This window comes from Rhinolophus sinicus, chromosome 1 (genome assembly GCF_057876585.1).
Source record: "Rhinolophus sinicus isolate RSI-liver-muscle chromosome 1, RSI-T2T, whole genome shotgun sequence".
NCBI classification, from domain to species: Eukaryota; Metazoa; Chordata; class Mammalia; order Chiroptera; family Rhinolophidae; genus Rhinolophus; species Rhinolophus sinicus.
The window spans coordinates 171,890,204-171,908,534 of NC_142501.1; the positions used below are offsets into that span (position 1 = coordinate 171,890,204).

The window sequence follows — 18,331 nt, forward strand, 5'->3', positions numbered from 1 at the left end:
TGATTACATCAACTATATAAATAGAAGCATCAACATAGCACACATGCTGTTTTTAAATATTTTATAGTTTGAACAACTGCAAATAACATTTTGGTCAGAATGATAGAGAATGAATAGCCAAAATGCTGCAGTGAAGATATTATATCCTAACACTGAGAAAATCCAGGTACTTTCATTAATTTGACATCTACATGGATAGCTTTTTTTTTTTTTTTTAACTTTCTTTTGAAGTTCTACAAAAGATTGTCCTTTTAAATGTGGCTGATTGACTTTAAGTAAATTTTCTTTTCGACTGTTGCCTGAACTTGACTCAGAGCAGTCTCTAAGTTGCTCTTTTAGTCAAACGTACTAAAGATTTAAAAGGGTTCTTCTTTTCATTAGAGTATGTTTTACACCTATAGTTAATGAGAAGTATTTATTTGTCTTGAACTTGCAATGTTTTGTTTGTATTTTCTTTGAGTTTTGGAGTTGTTGAGTATTTCATCAAATATTAAATTATTAATTACTGTTAGTGATTAATGAAAACCATTGCTGGTTTTCATTTGCCTATTTAAAATTGACTTCTCTGTAGCATCACACACCTTTGTCTCAGTCACATATGAGTGAAGCATAAATCAATTTGGAAATGCATGCTCATACCACTGTGTATTTTTCAGATATTTTAGCACATTTTCCAACTGGTGGGATTTACTTTATAAGTGCAGGTTAATACTCACATGCTAAGAAAATAATAATACTAGTTGTGTTATGAATACACATTTTGCAGAACTTCTCAACGCAGTGATCTGTATAATCTCAATCTATGCTGCTTTTCTTAGATTTAATTTCGGAGTGCCTCTTGGCACAATTAGTAATGTGCAGGGAGTTCTAGCAAATATGAAAATAGTTCATCATGTAAATAATAAGAATGATTAATTTTTACTATAATCATTTTATTAGCTATTAGACAAAGAAAGAGAGTATTTTCTGTTATGCTAATATATTATGTCAGTCTATGGATTAAGCTCAATTCTAAGAATTGAATAACTATCAAGTAGTCTCTCTCATCCACCTGTAGCTTGTTAAAGCTTTCTATTTTGGATCCATTCATTGCCAATCAACTTTCTAAAATTCAGTTCCTCTCTTCATCATGCACCAACATGCTCAGAATTTAGTAAATGAGTGTGTCCCCACACATGCTTTATTTGTTTTACTTATCTCAGGTATTTCTATTTATTTTTGCAAATTAAAAAATCAAGATTGCAAAGTGAATGATATATGGCAGGTTTTCTTTTGACTATAACTTTTCATATTACCTTACGGACAAGTTTCAGACAAGAACATCAATTAAAAACAATTACAGGAAACATGACAATTTGCCACCAGTGCATATTAACATTTAATAGAGGAATCACAGCATACCCAGTGGTGAAGTTCTAAAAATATCACTTTTGAAAATCCCTATATGCATTCATTCAACAAATATTACTAAGTGCCTCTGAAAACCAGACTTTGTTCCAGCTATTTGGGATACATCTTTTAATTAAACAACAAATATTCCTTCATGGAACTTGCATTTTGTGAAGGGAAACTTATAATAAATATAATAAGTAAATTATATAGTACATTAGAAGGTGCTAAGTACAATGTGAAACAGAAAAAAAAAAAGCACAGGGGAAGGATAATTAGGAATGTAGGGGTCGGCTATGATCAGAACTTTTAAATCAGGTGATCTGGGCTGGTCTGAGGGTCAGATGTGAGACTTGAGGAGGTGAGCTGAAAATCACTTTTAGTCAGAAATCCTTTTGTGATATGTGCTTCATAACCCCTTGAATACCTTCAGTCAGTAAGAATAGATTGTTTTAGCTTGCTGCAGCCCTAAGTAAGAATAGTTGACTTCATTTTGAGGTTATGCAGTATGGAAAAAATGCATTCTGTACCATTAAACCTTAGAATCAGACCCAAGCCATCAAGAGACTTCACATCAGGGAAATACAGACCACCTGAGGACACAGCCAACTCTGGCCTCTTAGAGCATATTCACTTAGCATAAGCATATGGAAGAGAGTTGGGTAGAATTGCCCATGCTATGTAAATTACATTTGTTTTTTTCTCTTTTACATGCACTCTCTCTACCCCCTTCTCTCTCCACGTACCACCCTTCTTACAGAGTTGGCAGAGTTGAATGAATGCACTCTAAACGTATAATTAGATTTCATTGTATATCAGCACATCCCATTTATCAGAGGTGTGCCAGTAACAGAAACAAATGTAGAAAGCACTCAATAATTACTTGGTGAAAAAATAAATGAATAGTTTAACTAAAAGACTGTAATGTTATTTTTGTAATATTAAAAATCTATAGCAAATCAGTATGTATTATTTTACTTTAGTCACAAAAAAAGTTACAGAGGGGCATATTATTTTATATTATTTTATATTTTGCATTATTATTTTATATTACTTTGCTATATCTAACAAATATTTTGAAATGACTATTTGGTGTCTTTTAGAACAAAGCATTAAGTGCGAATCAGCATAGATAATCAGTGATTTTAAAACAGAAGTGCCAACGTGCAGTAGCCTTTACAATATTGCATTGAATGCTTGTTTCTAAAATCCTGAATCTTTATCTAGGAGCCAAATCATTCCTGGAATGCCTCCAGGTCTTTAATTCAGCTCTGACTACAAAGGATTAGGTAACTGATAATTATTTTATCAAGAGAATTTGTGGTTGAAATCCTTATTGGGGTGGGGAGGTAGGGGGAAACAAGGTTAGGTGTTAACTATAAAAGCTCTTGTAATTATAAAAATATTCATTAAAATAAAGCAATAAAAATATTTTAGATAGCTTAAATTATGTAGGGCAGGAAAGATAACTTTCCCTCTACCCTACTAGGTTCTTGGCTGAGATGCCCCTATAATAAGAGACAGATTAACAAAGGAAAACAGTTTAGCAACAGTTTAGGTATACACCTCACTTATTTAAGGGAGATACACGGGAAAACTGAGCAACTCCCCAAAATGGCCCAAGTCACTACACTACCTTAAATACCATCTTCAACTAAGACAAAAGAAAGATGTTGAGAGGAGGGGAGATGGGAGTGATGTAAATGATGTTGGATCTGCCTGGCAGTTTCTGGGTGTGGGCCAGAATTGTGTCTCATGAGACCAAAGAATGGAAACATAGACCCAGGAAAGGCAAAGAATTTAAAAAGAGGAGAGTTTATTGAAAACAAAGGGTCAGAGCTCCTGAGCAGGAGGAAATCCCAAATGGGGGTGCCCAGTGACTGAGGCAAAAGTTCTTACTTTTACACCTTCCCTTTCCTGTTTGGGGAAGGGGGCTGGAGCCTTCTAATGGAATTCGTCTATCAGATTTGTCCTGTTTGCCCATCCTGAATGTATTAACGAACCAACCCATTCCTATCTATCAGATCTGCTCCTTTGTCACGCCAAAAGGGATTTGAGATAATTTATTAACCTCAAGGTGTGTTCTCATATTTTTGTCCTGGAGTGAAGGAGACATTCCAGAACCTGAAGTTTTAGTATATGGTTGCCTTTTGTTTGTTTCACCAGGGACCCTCCTTCCCTCCCCCACCTGCCAACATACTAACTGGTCTCAGGAAGCCTGTATGGGAGGTGAGCATGAAAAGCACAGAAAACAAGGTTATGGTTGTTATGCAGATTTAAGTTGGTACCTTCTCCAGTTATAAGAGTTTCTAGAGATTAGCTCATCTTCCTCTTTCTGGTTCTGAGAGGGTGACACTCTTAAAAATGGAGATTTCCCTTATAAATGTAAATGTCTCTTACAAATAGTCACTTTTACTCAACTATCAGAGCTTATCCTATGTCTGCAGTTTTTTGTTTGTTTGTTTGTTTTGTTTTCTTTTTTATGTCTGCAGTTTCTTAAAAGTAACCTACTCAAGGTAATCTTTATGCTATGTAGGCATATTTTAGGGTAGTAAATTCTTCTCCCCTTCACTAGCTTCTATCTTCGGCCTGTAAAATAACTGTTTATAACTGTAGAGGGGAAAGAGATGTATTACATTATTAATATGTTAAAAAACAAAATTCGACCCAGTAAATTTGAAGATCTAAATGATTCATAAACCCTGCAGCCTCATCCAATGTAGTAACTGAAAGGGTGCTCCAAGGAGTTGTATAAATGGAAAGTTTGTCTTCTGTTTTTTTTGTGTGTTTTTTTGTTTGTTTTTTGTAGGAGGAAGGATGGGGCAAAGGAGCTTGTTTTAACAAAAGAAAAGAAAGGATTCTTTTTAGACGAAGGAATCATCTTTTGGGAGGAAGAGAACAGCAAATATTTTTATCAGCAGATTACCCTTTATTTCTATGAGAGATGTAGAGGACCCACATGACATATTCAGTGTTGACCAGACAATTCCAGATTAGTTGATTAAGATTACAGTTCTGGGAGGTTAAAACAGTGATTAGCGGAGATGTTCGATCTACATTTGGTATCATGGGCTTTAGCACAAGTGGAGCCATTTTGGGCCTGCGGTGTTTCTTCAACAAATATTTCAAAATAAAGAGGGAAAATGTTTTCATAATAACTGTAGAAAGCTGAAGGGAAAATAAAAACTTTCATAAATGTTTGGCTTCATACCAAACAGGCAAAAAAATGAAAATTTTCAAAACATCGCATTGCAGAAACTTCGGAGAGAGCCACATGTAACATTAACCCTGTGCTCTATAAAGTAAAAATAACAGGAAATGATAACTTTTTGTGATACCACATGATTAAGACGCTAATTAGTATTTTAAATATATAAAGCTGAATTACTTAATAAAGAAAATTTATACCAAAATAACATAATTTTAATTCAGAGTGTTACACAGGGGTTCTTGCCCCTCTCAGGATAGAAATCAAGAGTGGTTGAAACAGTTTTGCAGAAAGGTGTGTTAAAGCAAAGCTTTGATGCACAAAGGAAGCATACTCCAGAGAGAATGAATGTGGCTCCCCGAGGTTTACAGGTACAGCAGTTTTGTGTGCTTTTGAGGTTAGAGGTCACTTCTTCCTCTTTCGTTTTTCCCTCCCTAAAGTATGTTGAGGTGAGCAAATCCTTCCCTCTGCAGTGTACCTACATGCTATTTCATGCATCACATGTCTCATTAGCATCTTAAATCTCTACCGAGGGTTGTGATTTTTACTATGATAATGAAGAAAAGTTAACTGTAGGACAGCTCTTTTAACTAATGTGCATGCTCAACGTTAGGAACTTTCCTCCTGCAATTATGGTTCTATTCCCTCATTGTTTCTTATTGGCCCAGAGGTGTGACTCAAGGTCGATTTTTCCCAGCTGCAGGCTTAGGCTATGTGACTACCAACAACAAGAGTACTTAAAGAGTCAAAGTTCTTTACATATCAAAATTACTTTAGCTTTATCATTATTTTTTGAGTTTTGTGTTTATAGATTTATAGGTTTGGATAAAATCCATCAAATTAGAAAAATTTGTTTAAGGAATAGTCTAATATAGAGTAATTGTGGAAAAAAACACGAAACCGTTTTCTCATTTTCTCATATTGCATTAAGTATAACCTAAAAAATTGATAAATTGTTCAACTTTTTTAAGCCTAAGGAAAGAATAATGTAGACTAGGAAATAAACACTGAATCATTTTCCATAAATATATTACATGTATATACACGTATGAGGTCTGACAATTAAGTTTGCGAACTGGTTGCAACGATGTTGCTAACCTTTTCTGATATCAGAGGGATTATTTGGTATGAATTTGTACCAACTGGATAAACAGTTAACCAGGTTTACTATTTGGTAGTCCTGAAAAGGCTGCGTGAAAAAAGACAACCTGAACTTTTCGCCAACAATTCATGGCTCTTGCATCACGACAATGAACCAGCTCACAGGGCACTGTCTGTGAGGGAGTTTTTAGCCAGTAAACAAATAACTGTACTGGAACACCCTCCCTGCTCACCTGATCTGGCCCCCAATGACTTCTTTCTTTGCCCGAAGAGAAAGGAAATATTGAAAGGAAGACATTTTGATGACATTCAAGACACCAAAGAGTTCCAAAATTGCCTTGAAGGGTGGACTAGGCACTAGAGTCGGTTCATAGCTCCCCAAGGGGAGTACTTCGAAGGTGACCAAAGGTGATCGTAGTGATATTCAGCAATGAAGTATGGTAGCACTTGATCTAGGATGAGTTCGTGAACTTAATTGTCAGAGCTAATATATGTATTTACATATATTTTTGGCATTTCAAATATAATGAAGAGTATTTTTCCATAATATTAATACATGTGTTTTTACTTCATAATGTCAGTGACTGGAAATCATTCAATCATGTGAACATTTAAACATTTTTTTACTGTTTTTTTTTTTTTTTTCCTTTTCAAGAACAACATCATTATATGGCATAATCCCCTGTAGAGGGAATTTTGAAAATTGAAACAATATGTATAATTTTTGTTGTTTTACCATACAGCAATGCCATCTCTAGAAATCTGCCCAGAACATGCAGTCATATATACAAAATAGTACCTCCACAAAGTTTCCATGATGGACATTATTTGTATTAGCTAACAATGAAAAACAACACATAGATCCATCGATAGGGGGCTGTTTGATAAAGACTCCTATTCACAAAATGGGGGGATGTAAAGCCAAACAAAAAGTGGGGACAGGGAACATCCATGTTCTAATATAGCATAATCTCAAGATTATATTAATAAGTGAAGCAATCAAGGTGTGAAGCAGTTGTGTAGTATTTCGTTTTTGTAATACTTTGTGTATGTACAAATAACAGAAAGCAGAAAAATAAAAATCTTTATCCATAATGGGAAGAGAGAAGTATAGAACAGTGTGGAAGAGGTACCAATAAAGTGAAAAATTCTGAGTATTTTTATTTAATATAGTTTTAATGGAAAAAGAAAACGAAGAGATTAAAATCCACTTGAAATAGATAAACTTAATTATACATCAAATTTGTATCACCACAGGGGGGCAGAAATTAAATTAATTTGGAACCCTTTCTCTGGTCCTACATCCTTAGTTGTCCACAGTCTAATGACAAAAGAGAACTGCAAAAATTCTAAAGCTTGACTTAGTAGTAAAATTATATTACTACTGTTATAATTATTTCGAAGCTATTTATGTAGATTGTAAGATTCAGCTAATAATTCAATCACATTTTACTAACACCCAAATTATTACAGGGTGAGCGAAAAGAAACATAACTATGAAAATTTTTTAAAAAGGAAAAAAAACAAAAATCCTGTAATATAATCTTCAAATAGAAACTATCAACATGAACTCATAATTTACTAAAGAATATTTTTCAGCCCTGGCCACTGAAAGAGTATAAAGCAATAGTCAGAAACACCTAATCTGAAATGATTCAAGCTTACAGGCCTAATTTTCAGTATACAGTAAACACAGAAGGTAGATGCATGTGTAAAGCAATACCACAAGTCAACAATCAGACAAATTCCCAATGTGCAGTATTCTGAGACAACTGATATGTACCCCTAAAAAAGAAAGTGACACTAAAAATTAGGGGATTTTCTTAAAGAAACTAAAGAGACATAATAATAAATGTAATGCGTGTGTGCGTCTATATATATACATATATATGTTTGTATGTGTATATATGTGTGTGTGTGTGTGTGTGTGTGTATGTATATATATATATATGAGAGAGAGAGAGAGAGAGAGAGAGAGAGAGAGAGAGAGAGAGAGAGAGAAGGGACACACAGAAAAGCAAAAACAACTATGACAACTCTTAATTACTGAGTCTAGATGATAGCTATGCAGGTGTTCATGGTGCCAGTTTTTCTATTTTTATGGATACTTATGTTTAGAACTTTTCCCAGTAAAGGGAATGGTTATTACTTAAAGAAAGACAGAAGAAAAGAAAAAGAAAACAAAGGAAAGGGAAGGGAGGGAGGGGAGGGGAGGGAAAGGAAAGGGAAGGGAGGGGAGAGGGGAAAAGAGGGGATGGGGGAGGGGAGGGGAGGGAAAAGAAAAGAAAAGAAAAAATTAGGCGTGAGATTCAAATGGCATTTAAATACATGCATGGTTTAGGACTAAAGCTTGGGTCCAGCAGTTCAACAGTAACAGTATTTGAAGGATATTTCAGAAAATTTGAATAAACATAGCTGTTACATAAGATGAAAATATATTGACATGGAAAGATAGAAGTCATTAAGTGGGGGGAGAAATAGCAAGTGTAGTAACTTACAAAAACAATGTACTCTATGTTTTGGGCAAAAAAACAAAGGAAAATGAATATACAAATGGTGGTGTGATCACCTCTGGTTGTGTGTGTGGAATGTGGCATTTTATATCTTTATTTCTGCTTATGTCTTTTTCACACATTTTGCGATAAACCTGTGCCTTTATAGTAGTAAATTTGTAATTTCAGTGTAGAAGTGTTATTTAAAAAAGAAAACTCCCCAACAATGATATAATGATATGAAAGTTTGTTTGTAAATTGTATTTAATTATATGTACTTCTTTCATGAAAAATAAAATGACTTGAAAATTTTGTAGTAAACAAAATTAAAACACTTTTCTTCTAAAATATAACTATTGAAAGCACATATTCAATATTGGGAGTTTATTTATTTATTTTTTTTCTAATTTGACACTATATTGAATGCATTATATTTTAAAGCCCAAGATTATCTATTTTGTAACTGATTTTTTTTTTTTTAATTGACCATATCCCCAGAGTGGTTAATCATAAAGAAAATTGTATATTTCAAATTATTGTTGTCTCTACAAGTACTCACAGGGAACAATTTATTCTCATTAGCTCAGCTTTACTATTTCTTTGCAGTCCTCTTTGTGTTCTACTAGCTAAAAATGGCAGAGAACTATTGGGAATTTTTGTCCTCACTGCGTGACAAGTACTAGAATATTATAAACTTTGGTGGTAAGAGAAATGTTAGTGTCCTATAATTTTGCGACATTTGTGTCTCTCAACATATTCAACCTATGATATTTTTCCTGTTTATTTTCCTAACATTTTTTTAGAATATTAAAAGGTGGACCTGGATTAGAGTTTTATTAAAAATATGGCTGTCAGGAGTCTTAAAATATAGTTGTCAACTGACGAAAAAAAAAGAATACAATTTAGTAACAGGTTTGCTATTCTTTTTTTTCAAGGGAAAACAGTCCATGGATTGTGGAGTGCGGTGCCTCACACTCCACAACCTGAGGGATTTGTGAGTTTTATAGAGCATTAATAGCAGCAATGCAAAATGGTGCATGATGGGCTAGGAGGTTGGGGATTTCCTGCTAAGGCCAGCAGGTCCTGTTTTCTAAGGTAAGGTGAGACAGATAAAGCTGAGTTATAGGACTGTGATTGGTGTTTGTTAGGTTTCCTAAATAGTGAGGTTTTCTCCCTAAGGGTGTGCTGACCTAGGTTTAGATTTGTGAGGTGAGTTGGGCCACCTTCATTTTGTGGGTCCCAATGCACATGTTTTCTTTCTCCATTGCCCCTTTCTGATCAATACTTTCAATTTTACTCAGAGTTGTACTTAGAGTGTTGATCAGAATTTAAAGCCCTCGTGCCATTCTGAGCTACCACTCTTTTTTGATGTTGGAGTCAGGTTGTATCTCGGACTGCACATCATAGCTTAAGATATTGAGGTATCTGTCCCTGAGTTGACCATTTTCTTCATCTCATGATTGGCATTCTAGGGGAAGGGAGATTGTTTAGTTCCCAGCAGCTGCAGGCAGGCATGTAAAGCCTTTGAGAGAACACAATGCACCAGGAAGACTGTTAGAATGACTATAAGGAGGATAATGCACTCTGAAGCTATGCTCCCCATGATCCAAATCAACTAAGATTTCAAAAAAAAGAAAAAAATCAGAGACTTCATTTAAGGAGTCACTTTGTTAAGCCAAATGCTTTGTTCCATGATCTTATGTAACTGAATCCCAACTCTCCCAGAAGTGTTAATCCAAGTGTTGCAAGTGGTATTGGCCACAGCACAGACACGTCCTTGCTCAGCTAAACGATAATCAAGGGCTGTCCTATTAACAAGAACAACTTTGGTCAGAGAGTCTAGGGACTTTTGTTGGGCAGCTATTGCTTTGATATCAGATTCTGCGATATCTTCGAGTTAAGGGGAGGTTCCTCATCAGAGCCTCATTTGCTCAGACTCCCAGCCAGAGGAACAGGGATCTGCTAGAGGAAGTGAATCTTGAATCATGACTGCCTCTTGGTAATTCCTGTTTGGTTCAATAATGCAAATTGAGGGGAGTTAACCACTGAGAAGTCTCAGTTTGATTATGAAAAGTTAGGGGTTCAGTTAGATAATGCAAATGGTGTTCTCTGGTTAAGTGCCGCTCATTTGGTCATTCATAGGCCCAAGAACATCTTTCCTTAAAATTGCCACAAAAAAGGAAAAAGAAAAATAAAACCTGTTGGGGCACACACTGCTCCCATTAAAATAGTGTTATTAATGGATTCATTCACTGGGAATTTTCCATTTGCCCAATGAAGCATGGATCAGTTAGGTTTTCATCGAGTTTTGGAAGATAATCTATTCTAAAATAAAATTTCTAAATTCTTTGCAGAGATGGCTGCCTATGGAAAAATTTGCAGTTTTATGGCAGGGGAAATTTGTATTTAGATAATTATAAGAACAGGGTGGTGAGCACGTACTGATGTTTTTAAAGGTATTCCTTTCTGTCTGAGGTCATACAGTTTATGACAGGAAAGAGGTTAAAGCAAGACACAAAACATTCTGACTGTAAAAGTTGGGCTCTGTAAGTAACTTCTAAGGGAAGTTGATTGAGTTTATGGTGACATTGGGAATGGAAGAAAAATTGGTCACAGGGAGAACATGGGTATATTTAGCGTCATGGAAAAATCAGTTTTCGATGACAAGTCCTGCAGTCTGAAAGTTTACCCCCTTAGCAATGTCTTGAGTGATATGGATGACAGCATTACCTTTGCAGGCCAATGCCAAAGTAAAGGAACAAAGGAGAAAAGGGAAGGGTTTTATGTTTGAGGTTAAAGTAAGGAGTTATGATCTGGCACCTTGGGTGGAAGTAGTCTACTTCATGTAGCCTTGAGAGGACGTCCAGTGGTGGGAGTGCTAGACTTGGAATCGGGTAGTGCCCTCTTCAATTGAGAGATGCAGATCAAAGTCTTGATGCCCTGAAGCTTAGCTGCTGCATTGGTGGTGAGGAACACTTGACAGGATCCCTTCCACTGAGACTCAAAGGCAGATTTTTTTTTTTTTTTTTACGTCTCTTCCAGGCGACCCAAGTTCCAGTTTGTGAGGAGGAAAAGATTTGGGAATCCGGATTAGGAAAGACTTCTTTAACCTGTTGGAAATATGCTTTAGATAATATATAAGATATTTACAATATTGTACCATTTCTAGATATATGAGAGAAGTGTCAATATGAGGTTTGACCATAGGGACTTGGATCTTCCTGTGATCATTTCATAAGGAGTTAATTTGTGAATTCTATATGGTGTTCTTTGTATAATTAATAAGGCTAAAGGTAAATCTTTAGGCCATGGGAGTTCTGTGGATTTTGAAAATTTTGATAGTTCAAGTTTAAGGATGCCATTTTTTTTTCAACTTTTCCTGATGATTAAGGTTGTTTGGGACAATAGTAATGTTACATGGTATAGGGCATCTTTTTGAGGGCCTGTGCAATTTGTCCAGTGAAATAGTTCACTCAGTCACTGAAAATTCTCTAGGTATATCCCAAGATGAGATAACATTTTCTAAAAGTTTATTTTTTTTGTTTTAATTTTAATTTTTTTTTGTTTTGTTTTGCGACAATAGGCACATTGGCCTTTCTACGAGAAAAGGTCTCAACCCATCCAGAAAAGAAGCAAACAATGACTAGTACATATTGATAACCTTGTGCTACAGCAATTGAATAAAATCCAATTGCAAATGTTCAAGTGGTCCCATGTGGGGTAGAGTTATTCTACCTGAAACTTGTATTACCATGATTATGAGTTGCACAGATCTTGCACCAATTAAAGTGTAGTTGTAGCCTTACAGAAAATTCCCCATGCATACTGTCCCTTAATTTGGATCATGTTTTTCTGTTCCTTGGTGTGTCATGAAATATAAGGTATGGCTTAAGGACAGCTTGAGGAAATCTCAGAAAACCAGGTGGCCTTTCTGACTCTCCAGAGACTGGAGATCTCATTGAATATACAAACCTTTGATTTCCACTGTTGCTGTTCCCCTGGAGGAAAGTAATTTGTTGTGATGTGTGAGGTTAAGTTAGAAAATTAATGGGCCTTTGAACCATGCACTGGATTTTATCAATCTCTGGATGCACTGGCTTTGGCACGAAAACCTGCCAATGCATTTCCCTAGTACTTGGATTCGATTCTTTTAGTGTGAGACTTTATCTTAATTATAGTGAGTTTAGAAGGGAGTAGAATGACAGGGAGAAGTTCTTCTACTTGTACCCCGTTTTTAATAGGAATACCGCTTAAACTTAGAAAGTCTCTTTGTTTTTATAACATTCAAAAATTATGTGCCATACCAGAGTGGCTATCAGTGTAAATGTTGACTGATTTTTTTGAATGATTATGCATGTTCTAGTCAAGGCAAATAATTCTTCCTGTTGTGCTGAATTACATTGTAGGAGAAGTCTGTTTAATTAACTCATATTCAGTAGTGACTGCATAATCAATTTAGTATTTTCACTGCTTATTTTTGGTATAGGACCCATCCACACATAGAATTAAATCTGGATTATGTGGGAGTATATGCTTTAAATCTAGACATGGAGCAACTAATTGGAAAATAAATATCTCACAGTTATACTATTCTCCTTTACCTGATAAGGAAAGTGGAGTAGTAGGATTAACTTAAGGTTGCATTTAATATGTATGTTAGACGGAGATAAAAGTAGGAGCTCATAAGTAATGAGTCTACTTGGAAAGATGTTGAGTTAGACCTGAGTTTAGATGATTCTTAACAGCATGAGGTATTTGGAGATATACATCATTTCCTAAGGTCAGCTCTGCTGAGACTTCTAATTTAGCTGCAGCTGCAATCCCCTTAAGACTAGGTGAGCTCTAGTTAGTGAGTCAAACTGCATGCTATAATATGCATTAGGTCTCATTCTTCCACCTTGGTCTTAAGTTCAAACTTCTAAAGCCTGATTATTCCATTCATGGGCAGATAAGGTAAACGCCTTGTCATAGTTGGGTAGGCCCAATGCAGGAGTTCCTGGAGGGCTCTCTTAAGGTCAGTAAATTCTTGTTCATGCTTGTCTTTCCATGGTAGTAGATCTGGTGTGGAGGTTTTGGTGAGTCCATTAAAAGGGGAACTGCCAAGGAAAAATTAAGAATTTGAAGCTGGCAATATCTTGCCAGCCCTAAAAGCCCTCTAAGTTGTTTGTTTACTGTGTGTGTGTGTGTGGGGGGGGGGGGGGTTGTGTGTATATTAGGTTTTAGAAAGTTTTGTATTAATTGTATGCTTTGGAGAAAGTAAAATCCCCTGAACTCTCAAGTCATGTCCTAAGTAGTGAACAGCCTGTTTTCAAAACTGAAGGTTTTCCTTTGAGGTCTTGTGACCATTGTTTGCCTACTATTGGAGTAAATATATAGAGTGTAATTTAAAGGCTTCCTGAATGGGAGAACAGAGCAAAAGATCATTCACATACTGTAAAAATTAGGACCCCTGTGGGAATTATAAGGTGCTTAGAATTTGATAGAAGGCTTGGGAAAATGGGTGGGAACTTAAGTAAATCCATGAGATATTCAGTCCAAGTATATTGCCAATTGTTCCTTATGATAGCAAATAAACATTGGCTGTTTAGGACCTCAGGAATGCTAAAGAAAGCAGAACATAAGTTTGCCATTGTAAATCACTTAGGATATGGTGGGACCTGTAATAATAAGGTTTTTGGATTGGGTATCCTCAGAAAATGAGGAATCACAATTTTATTCATCGCCTTTAGATCTTGGACAAGTTGTTATCCTTGTCCATTTGACTATATAATTGGGAGAATGGGAGTGTTAACAAAGGCTGGTGCACAGGACAAATAACCCCTGAAAAATTAAAAGTTTGACAGTGGGGGTGAGTCCTTGCATAGCTTATAGTTTTAATGAATATCGAGGCAATTTTGGCAAGGGTTTGGTACAGTCTGTTTGGATTTTTATGGGTTCAGCACTCTTGGTTTTTCCAATGTCTGTTGATAAAGTTGCCAAGAGAGTCTGGGGAACTTCAGATAACTCTAGAGTATCATTGGGTCACTCATTTTCAGTATTATATATAGCAAATTGTAGAGCACATAATGATTCTGATTCAGGATGGTCAGGGAATTCAAGGATTATTTCTCTATTGGGAATAAAACGTCTGCTCTTGCACTTTAGATAAGAGATCTCAGCTGATTAAATTCAAAGTGGTTGAATCACAAAGTAGAAAAGCATGATTGTAGGAGATGGGTCCTAAAGCCCTGTGGACCTATTTTGATGGGTAGTCTGTTTGTGTCTTATTAAAAAAAACCAAAAACATATATATTATATACACACACACACACACATACACACACACACACATATATATGTGCATATATATGTATATATGTATATATATGTGTGTGTGTGTGTGTATATATATATATATATGTGTGTGTGTGTGTGTGTGTGTGTGTGTATATATATATATTCCCCCCCCCACTCAGAGGCGATAGGTTGCTTTAAAAAGGTGGGCCTTAACATAGGTGTCTACTCAACCTGTACATCTTTCTCCACTTATTTTGATTTGAATTTCACCATGTTCACTTAGAGTGACTACAAGAAGCAACATTTGTATATTTCCTTAGGAGCCCCATCATTGAGATGGTTTTGGAAGTCTGAAAGATAGGCTTAGCACTTGTTTTCTTTGGGAACAGTTTTCTTTTTCAATATCCTGTCTGTTCAGAGATGTGACATGGGCCTGGGGGCCAGGATTGTTTAGGTGGGGCCCCTTGAAGTTTAAAATGATAAGATGGCTTGTTTGATGGCTGAGTCCCTTGGAACTGGAGAGCCGTGTTTGGTAGCCTCGTTTTTGTTTTTTTGTTTTTTTCCATTTTTTCCTAATTCTGAAGTACTTTCAGAATATTCAGACAGAATACAAACTTGATCAACAGTCACAACTTCCCGTTCTGGTCTATTATATTGGATCATACTGGAAAGATCTGGGAAGAGGCTGCTCATAAAGAGGGACAATGAGGGCAGGTTGATTTGAGCAAGCTATTTTAGTAAAACATGAGTGTCTTAGAAATAAAGATTCAAATATATTTCTAAAATCTGTTGCTGATTTACCTTTTTTTTTTGTTTTGTTTAAAAGGTTGAACAAGAGTCCAATTTGGTCTTGATGGAAATATTCTGGGAATGACCCTTAAGAAATCCTGGGCCATTTTACAAGCTCATCTAGTGTCTCTGGCTTCCTCTTTAGGTTTCATCCACTCTGCCTCTCTAAACCATTTTCAGATTTTTTTTCTGGACCCACCAGAATGTATATTAATTGTGATAGGTCAGGGATTCCTGGGTCCTATGCATTAATCAAGATTCTAAATTCCTCAGTAAATTTTTGAGGATCCTCCTTTTGTTCAGGGAAGTCTTTTACTATTGCTCATATTTCACCCTTGGGCTGTGGTGTAAAAGTTGTTTGGGGAATAAATTTAAGGGCATCCTTGTTTTCCTTAGCATTTTCTATTGGCTGAATTTTAAAGGGAATTGAACAGTAAGATCTTCGGAATGGAAAGGGAGATCCAACAATGAGTTGAGAGCCTCAGGGTTGTTACAAAAGGGGAAGTAAGAGGAGGATGTACATTCAGGGTTAGAGTCAAAGTATGGAGTGTCAGTCAGATTTTTTAGATTTCTGTTGTTTTAACTATGTAGTGGCTTTTGGCAATGAATCGTTAAGAGACACGATTGTTGATTCAGAAGCCTTTTGTTACACATCAGCATACCAATCAAAGAAAGTTTCCCATTCTTCTTCTTCTTTTTTTTTCCCCCCACAATCAAGGGCTCTTCATTAGTGTATGTCTTGTCTAGGTTATAAAAGCTCCCAAATGGCCACTGTAATTCTAAATTATCTTTGGTTATTTCTTGCCAATGTTTTCAGAATGAACGGTTGTTTACGCTTACTTTTTTTATCACAAAAAAGGCAAGAGCCCCAGGAGGTGTGTCCCTACTTTCTTTAGATTGTTGGGTATACATTATTTTCCCTTGTTGAGATAATGCTTCCTAGTTCAGGCTGACTTATTGGCTGCTTGTGCATAGCTCCTGAGACCTATAAGTCCCACTGTGAAAATTTGGAGTCTTTCATACCCCAATTTTCCAACTCAGAGAATTAGAACAAAAAACCTCAAAGAGCTCAGAAGGCAAAATAAGTGGAGCTCAATCCAAGAGACGGTTGTTGGTGATCCCAAGAGGTAGGGGCCCAAAAAGGCTCCGTGGGGACCTTCACTTGCATCTAGGAGCCATCCCATAATCTTCAGCCAGTATCTTCAGACTCCATCCTTGTCATCAATCTGTAAAATGACAAAAATATACAATTTAGTAATGAGTTTGATATCTTTTATTCAAGCAAAAACAACCCATGTGTTGTTGAGTGCAGTGCTGCACAAGCATTGGAGTACTTGTCCCGAGGGATTTGGGGGCAAGAGCAAGTTTTATCCATCATTAGAAGAAGCAGCACAAGATAGACCATGATGGACTAGGAGGTTCTGGATTTCCTGGTGAGGCTTTCAAGTCATGTTTTCTAGTGTAAGGTGAATGAGCTTAAAGCTGAGCTGGAGGATTGTGGTTGGTGTATGTTAGATTTTCTAAATAGCGAGGTGTTTCCCATAAGTGTGGGCTGACATAGGTTTAGATTTGTGATGTGGGCTAGGCTACTGTGGCAACCTCCATTTTGTGGAAAGCAGAATTCCGCATTTCTAAAATAGGTAAAATATAAAAGTATGTTCCCACAGTTTTTTCATATTGGTTTAACTAGCATTTGGGGAGAGGTACTGAACACTGGGTGTCTGTGAAATGTTTATTTGTTAGTCTTAATGATTCTGCAGTTTTTTTTTGTCTTTTTAAGAACATGTTTGTTCGCTAATACATACTGCCTGCCTCTATGTATAACATACAGTTAGAGACCTGTGGTTCCTTTTGTCACATGATATTTCACCCTTTTCATTTATAGTCATTTAAAAAATAAAAATAAAAAAAGAGGGTATTCCAGGCATTGAAATTGTTGCAGTGGATGAGAAATGATCAAGTTTCCTTTCTTCATAAACCTCGTATTGTAGTGGATGAAGACAGACAATAAATGATAAAACTAAGCAAGAAAATTTCACCGTTATAAGGGACATGATGGAAATAAGGAAAAAGATGAAACTAAGAGATGAATCAGGTGAACAGGATATCTTGTGCCTAGAAAATACTCCTTAGGAAAGACCTTTCTCAGGAAGTTGCAACGTGAGCTAGAACCTGAGCAAAGGGTCAACTGTTAACAAACGTGAAACAATCATCTTGACAGAGGAAATCATATTATAAAGAACAGTCATCTTACAAGACTGCTTGATACTTTAGGAGTTCCTGTTGGTGTTGGTTTTATCTTCCTGTTTGCAGGCTTTACACATTCTAATCTCTATAACACCACAAATAAATATGCAAAAACAAAAAAAGCCAAAACAAACAAACAAATAAAATACCCACATAGCTTACATTGTATTGTATTTCTACTTTAAAACTCTCTCAATGTCTTCACTACGCTTAAAACATAAATTTTACATTCCTCAAACCAGCATCTATAGCTGCTAAAATTATTCCCTTCCCTACTTACGCAATTTTAGCTCCTACTATTCCTACACATACACCTTTTATTTTACTTAAAATATTCCAACATACATTACTATATCTTGTCTCTGTTTAGTGTTTTGATATGTTTAATTTGTTTTTAACAATTTTGTTTGGATTACCCCTCCCCTTTAATATATCTCTCTCTTTGGGCCAAGTTCTAATTTCATATTCTTGATTTGACCACCCAAAGTAGGGATGATCTTTCATATCGTAGAACTACCTCAGCAGTTATCAGTCCTATATATAACGTACTATCTTATATTTGTCAGTACTATATATGATCAGTTCTTGATACATACTGATGTGTGTGTGTGTGTGTATTTGTTGTTTTGTTTACGTATCCACATATATAACCTATCATCTGGTAGTATGGCTCACCTTTTTTTATATTCATTTATATCTCTGAAGTTAAATTCTACATTCCTTGGGGGTAGATACTGTATTTTGTACTTCTTGGATCCTGTATTTCTTTTTATCTGTATTATCTGAACAAAGGAGATTTTTTACTTTTGTTTCCTTGTTTTAGATGAAA

General features: G+C 35.8%; 1 protein-coding gene across 4 annotated transcripts in view; it reads left to right on the top strand.

The window, feature by feature from the left end:
* The window catches only part of CCSER1 (coiled-coil serine rich protein 1), a 1,120,696-nt gene that overhangs the window by 619,961 nt on the left and 482,404 nt on the right, over positions 1-18,331 (top strand). The gene's annotated exons all lie outside the window — the stretch shown is intronic.